We start from the raw sequence: 12,926 nt of genomic DNA on the forward strand, positions 1-12,926 counted from the left end.
CTGCTCATCTACAATCTTGCAACCAGGTCAGAGTAGCTAACACTGCTGTAGATTCCTCCCTGTAGATTCTCTGCCACTGGGAATGTAAACCACCCTGTGGAGCTCCCACCACCCTGGCTCTACATTGTCTGTGCTGGCATCTGTGCTCAACCTGCTTGAGCTTGGCCCACTTTCGTTTCCAAATGAAACAAACCTTTTCTGGAAATCTTTGAAATTACCTTCTGCTGGTAATTTGTTGCACTCCCAATATTCATGGATTCTGCAAGTCCAGAGCTAATTCAGTGGCTGGGTCAGAAAGAGGCTCCACCCCCCCACCCCCCCAGACCTTAACGTTTTTTAAACACATTTAAAGCAGAGCGATACATACAGAGGAAAGGATGGAACAGAATCTATTATTCTTCTGGTGAAGTACAAAGAAAAAAAAAAAAAACTTATGGGTAGCCATCCTGATCTCAGATCAAGCAAAAGCAAAAATTTATCTAATTAAAAGAGATAAGGAAGGAAACTCTATCTTGCTAAAGGGTATCATAGTTAATGAAGTAATATCAATATTAAACATATATGCACCAAATAGTGTAGCATCTAAATTCTTAAGGGAGAAGTCAAAGAAAGTTGCAAGAAGCAATAGACAGCAAAACTATAATAGTGGGAGAGCTCAACCTTGCTCTCTCAGAACTAGATAAATAAAACCATAAAATAAATAAAAAAGAAGTTAAAGTAAATAGAATACTAGAAAAATAGATGTGATAGATCTTTGGAGAAAATTGAATGGAGACACAGAAAGGAGTAGATTTTCTTCTCAGCAGTTCATGGAACCTATACAAAAATTGACCATATATCAGGACATAAATTCCTCAAAATCAAATGCGGAAAGGCAGAAATAGTAAATGCATTTTTTTTTTCGGATCATGATGCAATAAAAATTACATTCAATAAAGGGCCGGGGAAAATAGACCAAAAAGTAATTGGAAACTAAATAATCTCATCCTAAAGAATGAATGGGTGAAACAAAAAATCATAGATACAATCAATAATTTTATCAAAGAAAATGATGAAACGATAATGAGACAACATACCAAAAAGTGGAAATAAGGGGAAATTTTATACCTATAGAGGCTTACTTGCAGAAAGTACAGAAAGAGAAGATCAATGAATTGGGTTTGAAACTAAAAAAACTAGGAAAAGAATAAATTAAAACCCCCCAATCAAATAGCAAACTTGAAATTCTAAAAATAAAAAGAGAGATTTAATAAAGTTGAAAGTAAAAGCTACTGAATTAATTAATAAAGAGTTGGTTTTATGAAAAAATGGACAATATAGAATTACCGCAAGATGGTGGAGAAGATACACGCAACTCTGTGAGCGTCCTTATTCCCTCATAACCAATTAGATAAATTCAGCCTCAAAAATAGCGCTGGACTGATAGAAACCACAAAGACTGGAAGCACTACTTACCAGCTGAAGAGAATCTGGAGTTTCAACAGGAAAGATCAGTCCCCAGGGGAGGAAAAAAAAAAAAAAAGAGGCCAGCACAGATGGTTGGGTGGTGGCACACTGCACTGATTTGCACTGAGGAGGGCTCTGAAATCAGAGAAGCCACTGAGATAGAGGAATCTGGCACAGGCTGTTAGCTCTTCTCTGCTTATAAAACAGCAGTTCAGAAGAGAAATCAAGCCACCTTAAAATTTTAAAACCAGATTAGATCTTCCCCAATCCCGGAGGTGACTCAGCAGATCTCAGCACTGTGGGTGTGGCCGACTTAGGCTGTCCAGGCTTTCACCTGGGAGTAGTTAAGAGATTGAGAAGTGGGTGTACACGGCCCAAGGAAACACACAGTGCCTTGCTTGGCTGAAGGCTGTGGAACTCAGCCCCGGGAAGTCCCAGAGAAGCGGAACCTTTGAACTAGGGACCGCGGTTTCAGGGCAGACACTTCCAGTTTGAGCACAGGGGCTCTCCACGTCACCTGCTGCTGATATCCACACCCCACCAGGACGCATAGGCCGGCTTTGTGTCGCCTTTACTGTTCAGTCTCAAACCTCAGGGAAGCCGCTAGGACACATAGTGCTGCCCTCAAAGCACAGCAGTGCTAATCACCTGTGAGGCACTTCCAAGGAGGGGGTGGGGAACTCTCTCCCAGAGCTCTCTCTTAGCTCAGGCGCAGGAGCCGCTGCATCCATCCAGTCTGGGAGGAAGCTGGTAAAGAAATAAATAAATAATTTCCTACCCCAGGGACAGACCCCAAAAGATTTCTTAATCATGAGTAAGAAGCCAAAAAGAACCATTGACTCATTCTACACAGAGAAAGAGTAGGTATCCAACACCGAGGAAGTTAACAGCAGAGAGTCAGCAAATAACAACCTAAAGGGGAACAATACCTGCCCTCCATCACATAACTCTCTCCTGGAAGAGATTATTAAAAAGTTAAGAGAGTTTGAAGAAAAATGGGGAAAGGAAAGGGAAGCTATGATAGAGAATAACAACATTCTGAAATTGGAGTTGGAAAAAATAAAGAATTCACAGGAGATGCAGGGAAATAAAATTTGTGAATTAGAAAAGGTTAAAAATCACAGGAAAGTAGGATTTCTGAATTGGAAAAGATAAAAAAGTCTCAAGAAAATAGAATTTCTGAATTGGAAAAAGAAAATAATTCTCAAAAAAAATTAGGGAAATGGAAAAAAATTCAATAGAGCAAAATAATTCATTTAAAAACGAAATTGGGCATTTACAAAAAGAACTAAAAACTGTGAAAGAAAAAAATAACTCCTTAAAAGTCAGGATGGAACAAATAGAAATGAATGATTCACTGAGAACCCAAGAATCAGTCAAACAAAACAAAAAAAAGAAAAGCTAGAGAATAACATCAAATACTTATTGGGAAAATCTATAGGCCTGGAAAATAGATCTAGGAGAGATAATCTGCAGATCATTGGACTTCCCGAAAACTACAACCAAAAAAAGAGCCTAGATTCTATTTTACCGGAAATTATCAAAGAGAACTGTCCAGAGATAATAGAAACAGAAGGGAAAGTAGATGTCGAAAGAATTCATCAAACTCCTTCTGAAATAGACCCTAAAAAAAGAACACCATGGAATATTGTGGCTAAGCTGCAGAATTACCACACAAAAGAGAAAGTCTTGCAAGCAGCTAGAAAAAAACAATTTAAATACCAAGGTGCCACAATAAGGGTCACACAAGATCTGGCTGCCTTCACATTAAAAGATAGAAGGGCCTGGAACCTGATATTCTGTAAGGCAAAAGATCAAGGATTGCAACCAAGAATGAACTACCCAGCTAAGTTTAGCATCTTTTTCCATGGAAGAAGATGGTCATTCAATGAAATAGAGGAATTCTATATGTTTCTAAGAAAAAAAACAGACTTAAACAAAAAATTTGATCTACATCCACAAGACTGAAGAGAAACAGAAAAAGGTACACAGAACCCTTGAGAACTGTAACTGTTGTGTGTATATAAAAAGTACGCATGGATAATTTGATTCTACTGATATAAAAGAAAAAGAGGGGGGGTGTAGTAAAGGGAAGGGGGTAGTTTCAGAAAAAGGGGAAGGAGTGATAAAAAGAGGGAAACTACATCCCAGGAAGAGGCATAGAAAATACACCTTATCTGAGGGAATTTAGTGAGGGGGAGAATCATTGTGTGAATCTTACTCTCATCAGAAGAGGTTCAAAGGGTAAATAATTGACATATTTGTTTTTCAGAGAATTTTCTCTCACCTCATTAAAAGGGGGGAGAGGAAAAGGGAAAAGGAGAATAAGGAAAGGGACTTGGAGGGAGGGGGGAGGGATACAAAAAAAGGGAGGGCTGCGTGTCACAAGGGGCGTCTATAAATTAAATATTGGGGAAGGGGTTGAGGGGGGTCAAGGGAAAAAGCATATTCTGGGGATAATATGATGGCAGTACATACAGAATTAGTAATTTTAACTGTAAATGTGAATGGGATGAACGCTCCCATCAAAAGGAGACGGATAGCAGACTGGATCAAAAATCAGAACCCTACAATATGTTGTTTACAGGAACACACACTTAAAGCAGGGAGATACATACAGATTAAAGGTAAAAGGTTGAAGCAGAACCTATTATGCTTCAGGTAAAGCCAAAAAAGCAGGGGTACCTATCCTTATCTCAGATCAAGCAAAAGCAGAAGTTGATCTAGTTAAAAAAGATAAGGAAGGAAACTATATCCTGCTGAAAGGTAGCATAAATAATGAAGCCACATCAATACTAAACATATATGCACCAAGTGGTATAGCATCTAACTTTCTAAAGGAAAAGTTAAGAGAATTGCAAGAAGAAATAGTAAAACTATAATAGTGGGAGATCACAACCTTGCACTCTCAGATTTAGACAAATCAAACCACAAAACAAATAAGAAAGAAATTTAAAAAGTCAATAGAACATTAGAAAAACTAGGTATGATAGACTTTAAAACTGAATGGCAATAGAAAGGAATATACTTTTTTCTCAGCAGTTCATGGATCCTATACAGAAATTGACCATATATTAGGACATAGAGATCTCAAAATTAAATGTAGGAAGGCAGAAATAATAAATGCCTTCTTCTCAGAACACAATGCAATAAAAGCTACATTCAGTAACAAGTTAGGGGTAAATAGACCAAAAAGTAATTGGAAAATGAACAATCTCATCTTAAAGGATGACTGGGTGAAACAGCAAATTATAGAAACAATTAATAATTTCCCTCAAGATAATGACAATGATGAGACATCATACCAAAATCTGTGGGATGTAGCTAAAGCAGTAATAAGGGGAAATTTTATATCTTTAGAGACTTATTTGAAGAAAATAGAGAAAGGGAAGATTAACGAATTGGGCTTGCAACTTAAAAAGCTAGAAAAAGACCAAATTAAAACCCCCCAACCAAAAATTAAACTTGAAATACAAAAATTAAAAGGAGAAATCAATAATATTGAAAGTAAAAAAAAAAACTATTGAATTAATAAATAAAACCAAGAGTTGGTTTTATGAAAAAGCCAATAAAATAGATAAACCTTTAGTAAATCTGATCAGAAAAAAGAAAGAGGAAAATCAAATTGTTAGTCTTACAAATGAAAAGGGGGATCTTTCCACCAATTAGAAATTAGGAAATTAGAGAAATAATAAGGAGTTACTTTGCCCAACTTTATGCCAATAAATTTGATAACTTAAGTGAAATGGATGACTTCCTCCAAAAATATAGGCTCCCTAGATTAACAGAGGAGGAGATAAATTGCTTAAATAGTCCCATTTCAGAAAAAGAAATAGAATAAGCTATTAATCAACTCCCCAGGAAAAAATCCCCAGGACCAGATGGATTCACATGTGAATTCTACCAAACATTTTAAAGAACAATTAGCCCCAATGTTATATAAATTATTTGAAAAAATAGGGGATGAAGGAGTCCTACCAAACTCCTTTTATGATGCTAAAATCTTAAATAAGATGTTAGCAAAAAGACTTCAGAAAATCATCTCTAGGATAATACACTATGATCAAGTGGGATTTATACAAGGAATGCAGAGCTGGTTTAATATTAGGAAAACTATTAAAATAATTGACCATATTAATAATCAAATTAATAAGAAGCATATGATCATCTCAATAGATGCAGAAAAAGCATTTGACAAAATCCAACATCCATTCCTACTAAAAACTCTTGAAAGTATAGGAATAAATGGACTATTCCTTAGAATAATCAGGAGCATATATTTAAGACCATCAGTAAGCATAATATGCAATAGAAATAAACTGCAACCTCTCCCAGTAAGATCAGGAGTGAAACAAGTTTGCCCACTATCACCATTACTATTCAATATAGTACTAGAAACGCTAGCCTTGGCAATAAGAGCCAAGAAAGAGATTCAAAGAATTAGAGTAGGAAATGAGGAAATCAAACTATCACTCTTTGCAGATGACATGATGGTATACTTAGAGAACCCCAAAGACTCTGCTAAAAAGCTATTAGAAATAATTCAGAATCTCAGCAAAGTGGCAGGATACAAAATAAATCCACATAAATCCTCAGCATTTTTATATATCACCAACAAAATGCAACAGCAAGAGATACAAAGAGAAATTCCATTCCAAAAAATGTTGAGAGTATAAAGTATTTGGGAATATATCTACCAAAGGAGAGTCAGGAGTTATATGAGCAAAATTACAAAACACTTGCCACAAAAATAAAGTCAGATTTAAATAATTGGAAAGACATTCAGTGCTCTTAGATAGGCCAAGCGAATATTATAAAGATGACAATACTCCCCAAACTAATCTATTTATTTAGTGCTATACCAATCAGACTCCCAAGAAACTATTTTAATGACCTAGAAAAAATAACAACAAAATTCCTATGGAAGAATAAAAGGTCGAGAATTGCAAGGGAACTAATGAAAAAAAAGTCAGAGGAAGGTGGTCTAAGTGTACCTGATCTAAAACTTTATTATATAGCAGCAGTCACCAAAACCATTTGGTGTTGGCTAAGAAATAAACCGGTAGATCAGTGGAACAGATAAGATACAAAGGACAAAAAAGGGTACATCTATAACAATCTAATCTTTGACAAACCAAAAGATACCAACATTAGGGATAAAAATTCATTATTTGGAAAAAAACTGTTGGGAAAACTGGAAATTAGTATGGCAGCAATTAGATATGGACCCACACTTAACACCATATACCAAGATAAGATCAAAATGGGTCCATGATTTAGGCATAAAGAATTAGATAATAAATAGATTAGAGAAACAGAAAATAGTCTGCCTCTCAGACCTGTGGAGGGGGAAGGAATTTATGACCAGAGGAGAACTAGAGATCATTATTGATCACAAAATAGAAGATTTTGATTACATCAAACTAAAAAGTTTCTGTACAAACAATACTAATGCAAACAAGATTATAAGGGAAGTAACAAATTGGGAAAATATTTTTAAAAGCAAAGGTTCTGACAAAGGTCTCATTTCCAAAATATATAGAGAACTGACCCTAATTTATAAGAAACCAAACCATTCTCCAATTGATAAATGGTCAAAGGATAAGAACAGACAATTCTCAGATGATGAAATTGAAACTATATCCACTCATATGAAAGAGTGTTCCAAATTACTACTGATCAGAGAAATGCAAATTAAGACTACTCTGAGATACCACTACACACCTGTCAGATTGGCTAAGATGACAGGAACAAATAATAATGAATGTTGGAGGGGATGTGGGAAAACTGGGACACTAATACATTGCTGGTGGAGTTGTGAAAGAATCCAGCCATTCTGGAGAGCAATTTGGAACTATGCCCAAAAAGGTATCAAACTGTGCATACCCTTTGACCCAGCATTGCTGCTATTGGGCTTATATCCCAAAGAAATACTAAAGAGCAGAAAGGGACCTGTATGTGCCAAAATGTTTGTGGCAGCTCTTTTTGTTGTAGCTAGACTGGAAGATGAATGGATGTCCATCAGTTGGAGAATGGTTGGGTAAATTATGGTATATGAAGGTTATGGAATATTATTGCTCTGTAAGAAATGACCAGCAGGAAGAATACAGAGAGGCTTGGAGAGACTTACATCAACTGATGCTGAGTGAAATGAGCAGAACCAGAAGATCACTATACACTTCAACAACAATACTGTATGAGGATGTATTCTGATGGAAGTGGAAATCTTCAACATAAAGAAGATCCAACTCACTTCCAGTTGATCAATGATGGACAGAGGTAGCTACACCCAGAGAAGGAACACTGGGATGTGAATGTAAATTGTTAGCACTACTGTCTGTCTGCCCAGGTTACTTGTACTTTCGGAATCTAATGCTTATTGTGCAACAAGAAAATGGTATTTACACACATGCATTGTATCTAGGTTATATTGCAACACATGTAAAATGTATGGGATTGCCTGTCATCGGGGGGAGGGAGTAGAGGGAGGGGGGGATAATTTGGAAAAATGAATACAAGGGATAATATTAAAAACAAAAACAACAACAACATGTGGTTCTGCACATATATATTGTACCTAGGATACACTATAAGATATTTAATATGTATGGGAATGCCTGCCGTCTGTTGGAGGGGATGGAGGGAAGGAGGGGAAAAACTCGGAACAGAGGGGAGTACAAGGGATAATGTAAAAAAAAAATTACATATGCATATGTACTGTCAAAGAAAATGTTATAATTATAAAAATTAATAAAATAAATAAATAAATAGATGATTACCATTTATGGGTATGTGAAAAAAAAAAAAAGAAAGAAAAAGTGGACAACATAGATAAGCCTTTATTTAATTTGATTATAAAAAGGAAAGAAGAAAATAGAACTGTCAGTTTCAAAAAATGAAAAGGAAGGACTTTCTACCAATGAAGAGGAAATTAGAGCAATAATTAGGAGTTACTTTGCTCAACTATATGTCAAAGATTTTGAAAACCTAAGTGAAAAGGAAGAATATTTAAAAAAATGTAAATTGTCCAGGTTAACAGAAAAAGAAATAAATTATTTAAATAGCTCCATTTTAGAAGAAGAAACAGAACAAGCTATTAACTCCCTAAGAAAAAATCTCCAGGACCACATGTATTTACATATGAATTCTACCAAATATTTAAAGAACAATTACTTCCAATATTATATAAATTATTTGAAAAATTAAAGAAAGAAGGACTCCAACCAAATTCCTTTTATGACACAGATATGGTACTGATACCTAAACCAGGTAGAGTGAAAACAGAAAAAGAAAATTATAGACTAATTTCCCTCATGAATATTGATGCAAAAATCTTAAATGAAATATTAGCAAAGAGATTACAGAAAGTCATCCCTAGAATAATACACTATGACCAAGTAGGATTTATACCAGGAATGAAGGATTGGTTTAATATTGGGAAAATTATTACCATAATTGACTATACCAATAAACAAATAAGCAAAAATCCTATGATTATCTCAAAAGATGGAGAAAAAGTATTTCATAAAATCCAATACCCATTGCTATTAAAAACACTTGAGAATATAGGAATATATACTATGTAATAGGGGACAAACTAGAATCAATTCCAATAACTTCGGGGTGAAACAAGGTTGCCCTCTCTCACCATTACTATTCAATATTGTATTAGAAATGTTAGCTTTGGCAATAAGAGGGGAAAAAAAAGACATTAAAGGAATTAAGAGTAGATAATGAAGAAAGCAAATTATCACTCTTTGTAGATGATATGATGGTATTCTTTGAGAATCCTAGAGAATCAAATAAAAAACTACTAGAAACAATTCACAAGTTTAGCAAATTTGTATGATACAAAATAAATCCACAGAAATCATCAGCATTTTTATATATTACCAACAAAATCCAGTGGCAAGAGATACAAAGAGAAATTCCATTCAGAATAATTGTGGATAGTATAAAATGCCTGGGAATCTGTCTGTCAAAAGAAAGTCAGAAACTACAGGAACACCACTACAACACACTTTCCACACAAATAACATCAGATCTAATCAGTTGGAAAAATATCAAGTACTCATAGGTCAATCAAAAAATATAATAAAAATTATAATACCACCTAAATCTTCTCATATGTCAATCTGAAAGGAAATATATCTATTTTGTAGTATATTAAATGAAGCATAATAATTAGTAGGGTAGTCACAATTATGTTACTTATTTCTCAGAATCTCCTAAAAAGACCAATTTTTACTATTTAGTTCTATTTTTTCTGAGGAAAAGAAGGCATTGTATAAAGTGGTTTCTTAATTAGCCTAAGTTTCCTTCTCCATATTTTCAAAAAGAAAATGTTTGCTGAATTTTTCTGATACTTCACCTCTTTTTAGAAAGCTATCAGACAGCTTTCACTGGGGAACAAGTCAAGCTTCTCTTATTTAACTGAGGCAGGGAAATGCAAACAACAACAAAAAGCAAAATAAATTAAACTTTTCTTTATTATCTCCACAAATGACTGTAGTAAAACTTAGTAAAAGGAAATCATTTGTGTTACTTAGAAGAAAAAGAAATATGAAAGTCTGACTTCAAGAACTCAAACAATGAGCAAAAGAATTTGAGCTTTGAAGGGATAATCATAAACCTATTAAAGAGATAGAAGAACATGAGTTTTCACAATTAGCTCTCATTTACAAAATATAATCTACATTTGGGAGATATCTACATGACATCCAAAGGCTTCAGGAGACTATTACTAATTTGCTCGATGTGTTAAAAAATTTGTTCAGTAGGAAAAATGATTGTTAGCTTCCATGAGAAGATTCTGTCTTCTTAAAAAGGAATCTAGCTTTAGAAAAAAACAAAAAAAAACAAAAACAAAAACAAAAAAAAACCAAAACAAGCAGAGCATATTAACAAAGGCTTAGATGATTTATTAAAAGAAATTAAAAAGTCTTGAATCTCAGCAGCCTGCCATGTTCTAACAATTCCACAATATTATGTTTGTATATTGACACAATAGCAACAAAGCTGAAAATTCATTGCAAGATATTCATTTCTCATGGGCTTAAAGTTGCTGGAAAAGATGTGTCTGAAAAAGTAAATGATATGTTTCAACAAAGGAAATGGGAAGTTTTAAATGAAAGTTTGCTCACAATAATCAACATCACTAAAATTTTATCTGATAAAAGATTTAAGACATCTTTTTATTCAGACATCACTTTTAGTGTAAAAGCAAGGAGGAAGCAAAAACAAAACTGAAAAGGTGATGATGACAGAAGTATTGTGAAAAAACTAAAGAGGAATTCAAACAAGCTATTAAGGACAGAAAAAGAAATCTTTGCAGGGTTTTGTGCTGCTGCTGCTATCCATGCCACAGTTCAAAACTTAAGAATCATTTTCAGAATTTTCTGCTATTATACTAATTGATGTGTCCCAAATTTCAGTGTCTTCTCTCTTTTTTTTCCATTATATTGGGACATATAATACATACTTAAGGATTTAGAAAAATTTTAAATTCTGACATCTTTCAGCATTAATATAATAGTTACAATACTCATTTAAGCTGAAGAAGATAGTATAAGATATAGGTACATTTAAAAATGAAAAAGAATCTTAAGTTACTGAATTTCTTTCTACATTAATTCACTCTTACTCTATGTTCTCTTACATCAGAAATCATGCTTATTGCAATTTTTGTAATTCCAAATCAGCAGGTATATAACACTTGGCACAGCATATTCTCCCAATACATGTTAAGTAAATGATCATTTCTTAAAACTACTATAAATGTAGAATTGTAGTATAGTTTCAATCTCAATTCTACATTTATAGAAGTTTTAAGAAATGATCATTTACTGTGTAAACATATTTGAAATGGAAAATATTGAAAGAAACTCTCTCAAGACTTCCATTAAGATTCAAGAATTGCATTAAATAAAGCAGTCTGACCTGAGGTCTCAATGAGCTTAGTACTGAATAGATACTATAGGTTTGTAATGATCAGTTCATCCTGGGATAATTACATCCTAGGAAAATAAACATAATCCTCAGACAAAACTTATTTGTATCATGAAGTCAATTTATTAATCATGGACTACACTTCAAATGAAGTAGTGACATAAAAAATAGAAGACTTGCTTGAAAACATTATCTACTTAAGATAATTCTAACCTTCCTGATGGGTAGGGTCACTCAAGAAAATTCTTTAGTAAACAAAAAACTCAGAATGAAAGGAGTTAGATGCTTCTGATGTATATTTTCTTCAGGTTATAATACCTTGAGAAATTACACTTCTCTTGCATTTCTGAAAGCATTCCTGCTCTTTAATACAATACTAATGATATGAGAGATACTCTGACATTTTCTAACTCTCCAATTATTCCTTAAAAATCTATGTTTAAACCTGTTTTAGGGCATGTTGTTATTCAGTTGTGTCTACCTCTTTGTGACCCTGGACCATATTGTCCATAGGGTTTCTAAAAGAATGGTTGTAAGAGTTTTTTTGTTTTCCTTCCTAGTGGGTTAGAGCAAAGAGAGGATTCAGTAACATGCCCAATGACAGTAACACTCCCAAGTACTGAGTATCACTGAGAAGTATAGGAGTCTATAACAGCAATTTGCCAGAAAACTAGCACCCTCTAAGTACTTTAATAACACATTTATATTAACTATTTATGGAAATATGTTCTAAGACAAATCTTTTCATGTCATGTTAGTATTACTACCATAAACAATGATTATACATTGACACATAACTCTGAAGTTCTAAGAAGTTGCTGTGATGTACTAGGAATAAATGTTCCCAAACTTGTTTTTTATCATTTTTTTATTTAGCTGGCAGAAAATTTCCCTTTCAACTTGTCTTTTCTCATAATAGCATTAATGGAACATTTGTTTCATATTTTTTCTGAAATTATTCATGGTATTAATTATTATAATTAAATGAATCATTTACACAATTTATTTCCCTAATGTTATTAGATATAGGAGAGAGATTGATTCTAGATTTGTGGTTTCATTCTTTCAGCACAGAAACACCTTCTGACCACAAAAGCCATAATCTCCTCTGTCACATATAGTCTAAGAAAGTTGCTTTGAGGCACTAGAAGATTAAGTAGCTTCTCAAGGTCTCACAGATTGTATATTCTTGGCAGAACTTGAACCCTGACCTTGTTGGTTAGCTTTCTCTATTCATCAGTGATGATACCTTGTACTTTTTTAAATGGTACATAAAAAGTAAGAGAATTACACATGAAAATTCTCATTTATAAACTTTCTACTTTACACATTTGTAATGATACATTATAAATTTAGTCAACAGTTCTTGGAAGGAAACAAAAATACTGTAAAACTTATGTGATTCTGAGACAACAATAGGATGGATATGATGTTGCTGTTGTTTTTGAAATCATGGCAAAGGAAAAGAACTCATTAACTGAAAACCCATAATCATTTGACATAACATAGAATTGACTTTTGTTCTATGTAAA

General features: G+C 33.8%; 2 protein-coding genes and 1 pseudogene across 2 annotated transcripts in view; 1 reads left to right on the plus strand and 2 right to left on the minus strand.

Moving 5' to 3' along the window:
* LOC141560987 (uncharacterized) overlaps window positions 1-12,926 on the minus strand; it is a 423,935-nt gene that overhangs the window by 67,282 nt on the left and 343,727 nt on the right. The gene's annotated exons all lie outside the window — the stretch shown is intronic.
* The window catches only part of LOC141560988 (ADP-ribosylation factor-like protein 13B), a 29,545-nt gene that overhangs the window by 1,952 nt on the left and 14,667 nt on the right, over window positions 1-12,926 (minus strand). The window lies entirely within an intron of this gene.
* LOC141559613 (syntaxin-19-like) lies at window positions 10,009-10,859 on the plus strand (annotated as a pseudogene).

Source organism: Sminthopsis crassicaudata, chromosome 3, assembly GCF_048593235.1.
Source record: "Sminthopsis crassicaudata isolate SCR6 chromosome 3, ASM4859323v1, whole genome shotgun sequence".
Classification (NCBI taxonomy): Eukaryota; Metazoa; Chordata; class Mammalia; order Dasyuromorphia; family Dasyuridae; genus Sminthopsis; species Sminthopsis crassicaudata.